Source organism: Grammomys surdaster, unplaced genomic scaffold, assembly GCF_004785775.1.
Source record: "Grammomys surdaster isolate TR1022 unplaced genomic scaffold, NIH_TR_1.0 804, whole genome shotgun sequence".
Classification (NCBI taxonomy): Eukaryota; Metazoa; Chordata; class Mammalia; order Rodentia; family Muridae; genus Grammomys; species Grammomys surdaster.
Genome location: NW_021605223.1, coordinates 332,650 through 337,343, shown reverse-complemented (window position 1 = coordinate 337,343; position 4,694 = coordinate 332,650).

Sequence of the window (4,694 nt, the reverse complement as noted above, 5' to 3'; positions counted from 1 at the left end):
GTGTTGAGATGCATGGGTGTTGGGATGCATGGGTGTTGGGATGCATGCTTATGATCGAAGCACTCAGGAGGCTCAGGCTGGGCTACAAGTTGGGTTAATACATCGTCAGGCTAGTTAGGTCTACTGTTCTAGTTGAGGTTACTGTAGCTGCAATAAAATACCAGAACCAAAGCAACTTGGGAAGAAAAGGGTTTATTTGGTTTACACTTCCACATCGCTCTTCATCAGCAAAGGAAGTCAGGACAAGAACTCACGTAGAGCAGGAACTGGAGGCAGGAGCTGATGCAGAGGCCATGGAAGGGTGCTGCTTACTGGCTAACTCCCCATGGCTTGCTCAGCCTGCTTTCTTATAGAATCCAGGACCACCTGCCCGGGGTGGCCCCGCCCACAATGGGCTGGGCTTTTCCACATCAATCACTAATTAAGAAAATACCCTGAGGGCTGGAGAGATGGCTCAGTGGTTTTAAGAGCATTGGCTGCTCTTCCAGAGGTTTAATTCCCAGCAGCGCATAACCGTCTCTAACTCCAGTTCCAGAGGCCCCGATGCTCTCACACAGACACACATGCAGGCAAAACAGCAAAGCACACAGAAGTAAAAAAAAGAAAATCTCCTTCAGGCTTGCCTACAGCTTGATCTTCTGGAGGCATTTCCCTTGTCTTGGATGACTCAAGATTGTGTCAAGTTGGCGTAAAACTAGCCAGCACTCCTACCCACCAAACTGTCTCAAAAACAAAGAAAGATCTGGTAAACTACGTTATCTTAGCACACAGACTATCAAACATTTCACTCCTGAAATCCTATCGATAGTGGGGACACTCCTAGGCTAAGGGTGAAGGGTGTGGCTTAGCCACAGAGCCCTGTGTGACCTGCAAAAAGCCCTGGTTCACAGCCCCAGCACAAGAATGAGAAACCTAAACTCTCCATTCCAGCGGACCAAGTCACATTGTCCGTTGTCATAGCGAAGCAGCCGTGGGACTTAATCTAGGTGCTGAGGTTCTGAGTTCAGAAGCCACAGTCCACCTTTCTTTGAACCCTGGAGCTCTCGCTGTGCAAACCTTGCCGGGGTGACTCACAACAAGACCTGTTCGTATAAACTAAGTGCACGACCTCTCAGAGATATGGCTGAGGGGAAGATTTTTATTGTAGATATGAGAGAGAGAACAGCCAGAGGCATCTGCAAGGGTTTCTAACAGGGAGAGAAAGCGGTGACTGAACACAGCCAGCAGAATGGGCCCAGGGTGGTAGTTGGGGAAGCTAGCAAGGAAGACTAAGGGTGTGGGTAAAGGGGGAAGACTGGGAGCTGGAGACGGTTAGGGTAGGGGCAGGGTGAGAAGAACTGAGAGGAGCCCCAGGTATGTGTGACACTGAGGAGCCTGGTTGCCAGCATGTGTTCGATATGCCGCTTGGCACCACAGACAGCCGTTTGTTTCTTTGGGGCCCAGGCTGTTACATCCTTTACACAGCCTCCTTTGCTTTGACCCTGAAATGTTTCACAAAAGAAAAAGTTACATGAAGGCTACACTTTCCAAGTCCTTCATCTCCCTCTGTTTGGGGAACGAGCCCGGGATCCCATTGCCCGTCCTTCTCTCCCAGGCTTCAAGTCAATAAGAAGCAAGGTTGGAACTTTGAAGTGGTACAGCAGGAAAGGAGCTTGCCTCCAAGCTGGATGGCCTGGATTCAGTCCTGAGGTGCCACACAGCAGGAGGTGAGGACCATCCCACAGCTGGTTCCTGACATACACACACACCACCTCCACCGCCATTAATGGAGCCCTCAGTATCCCTAGTCGTCTTCATCATGTAAGAGGCCCAGAGAGCCACTCAGACATGTGACTATTGGAAACTCGAGTGGGGCAGGAAGAAGGAAGCCAGATGGTTACAAAGAGACACATGAAAGAACAGAGGGAGGACCATGGCATGTCTAACGAGGAAACAGAAACACTCAGGTTCACTTGACTGTAAAGACTGAGAATCCAGGTGTGGCTGACTGCTGCCTATAAAGCAACCAGGAGGCTAAGGCTGGATGGGCATAAAAAAGTTTGTTATTGTTACTTTGTCTATTTTTGTTGCTGTTCTTGTTTTTTTCTTTTCTTTTTTGTTTTGTTTTGGTTTTTTGGAGACAATTCTCTAGCTCTGGCTGTCCTGTAACTTGCTCTGTAGACAAGGCTGGCCTTGAACTCGTCTCTGCTTTCCGGGTTCTAGGATTAAAAACGTGGGCCACCATACCCAGCTCTGTCATGATTTTGAGGCCAGCCTGTGTTGCAGAGTAAAGCTCTCTCAGAAACCTAACGAACTTGATGCAGAAGATTGGAAGAGATGGATAAACACAGGAGAGCAGAGAGGGAAGTAATACAAAGAGAGAGGGAAGAAGGCGTGGCCCGAGAGAAAGAGGAGAGAGCGTTGTCCATTTTTCTGCACGCTCAGGAAGTCCCTTGCTTGCCTGGGCGATGCTTGAAGAAACTAGGACCCAGAGGAGAGTCACCAGGCCCACTGCAGAGGGAAACAGTGGGTACAATCAGGACATACTAGGTTTATGGAGCCAGGGGGTTTGGGGGGAGGGACGGGGTAGGAGAGAGAGGGTGGGAGGGGAGGGAGAGAAGGTAGAGCTCAAGAGTCAACCATACTTGTGTTGGAAGGAAGTCAACCTTCCCTAGTGTTTTAGAAAGACTTTCCAGCCCTGTCCCCACAGGGAATCCCTGGCCTGCCTCACCCCAGATAAATGCTCTGCTAAGCTCTACCTCATCCACAACCCTCCCCCAGCCCCTCACTGGGGGATTCTAGGCAGGGGCTCTACCACTGAGCCACGCCCCCAGACCCTCACTGGGGAGTCTAGGCAGGGGCTCTACCACTGAGCCACGCCCCCAGCCCCTCACTGGGGGATTCTAGGCAGGGGCTCTACCACTGAGCCACGCCCCCAGCCCCTCACTGGGGGATTCTAGGCAGGGGCTCTACCACTGAGCCACGCCCCCAGACCCTCACTGGGGGATTCTAGGCAGGGGCTGTACCACTGAGCCACACCCCTAGTCAGACACTGGAGAAGGGTAAACGCTTTGTGGGGAGACTCTCTGTGTACAGTGTGCTCCTTTCCTTCTTTAGGTCTGCTCACCTGCAGTTCCCAGGACAATTTAACCCCATTGGGCCTAATTTAACGCACAGTAAAAACAAAATATTGTGCCTGCAAGATGCCTCAGTGGGTAAGGCTTGCCTCCAAGTCTGAATACCTGAGTTCAATCCCAAGGAGCCACCAATGGGAAGAGGCAACTCCCATTGTCCTCTCACTTCGAATACGGATATTCCAGATGCACATCAAACACACGTATCTCACACATAAATAGCAAATGTGTATATATATATATGTGTGTGTGTGTGTGTGTGTGTGAGAGAGAGAGAGAGAGAGAGAGAGAGAGGCTCTCTGTGTAGCCCTGGCTGTCCTGGAACTCCCTCTGCAGACCAGGCTAGCCTCGCAGAAATCTGCCTGTCTCTGCCTCCTGAGTGCTGGGATTAAAGGTGAGTGCAACCACCACACTCCCCGTGTAACTTTTTAAATATTTGTAAAGGATCTGGAGAGAACGCAGTGCTTAACAGCACTAGCTGGAGCAGGGCTTGGTGATGCATACCTCTGATTCAAGCACTGGGGAGGCAGAAGCAGGCAGATCTCTGTGTATTTGAGGCCAGCCTGCTCTACAGAGTGAGTTCCAAGACAGCCAGAGCTATGTAGTAAGATCCTGTCGCAAAAAAACAAAACAACAACAAAAAAAAAACCGCCGGAACACTAGCAATTTCTAAACAGTTTCCACTGATTATTTAATATGCATGAAGACACTGAGGCCCAGAATTGTGAAATGACTTATTTACAGTCACAGGACTAGGAAGTGGCAGAGTCCAGGGCAAACATGTTACTTAGCCCCGCCAAATAACCTCTGTGGCTCCCAGGGCTGGCCAGACTTCGCGGGTTATCGAGCTGAGTACGGAGGACTTTTATGAGCACTTCACAGTCATACCAATGCTGGGCAGAAAATTGTACCGTCACTGCCTGGAAGTAAGCCAAGCACTCAGTGTCACCCTTGGCCTGGCACTCCTAGACCACCTAGGGAGGGGGCAGCAGGTAGCATCAGGTGCTAGGTGTGGTCTGAGTCTCTGGCCACCCAGTGGTGGATGTGGGTGAAGGGTGCCTAAAGTACTATGCAAATGCCTTTGAGTGTCACTGAGTATTGCCTCTGACCTCAAACACATCCACAAAAGACAATTAAGTAAATAAATATCATTAACATTTGAAAGAAAATAACGGGGGGCATTAACAAAAAGAAATCAGAGTGGGAGTGTGGGGGAGGGGCGAGGTGTGAGGCTGTGCCGTCTGTCTCAGCACAGCACTTGAGAGGTGAAGACATGAAGATCACCAGTTCAAGACCATTCTCGGCTATCTAGGGAGTTCGATGCTAGCCTGGGCTACTTAAGACCCTATCACAGGAAGAAGAAGAAGAAAAGGGATGTGCGCACACTGTTATTAACCACAATTTTCCAGATGTGCACTTTCCTAGGGTCCTTAGGCCAATAGCTTCGCGCTTGCTCACGAACTTGCCAGCTGGGTGGTTCAGCCACCCCCTCCTTCCGTCACATCTTCCCCCCAGTGCAGCCTCCTGCTGGCCGAGAGTGCGCATGCGTGCCGACGCCCCCTCCAGCCCCGGATGGGAGGA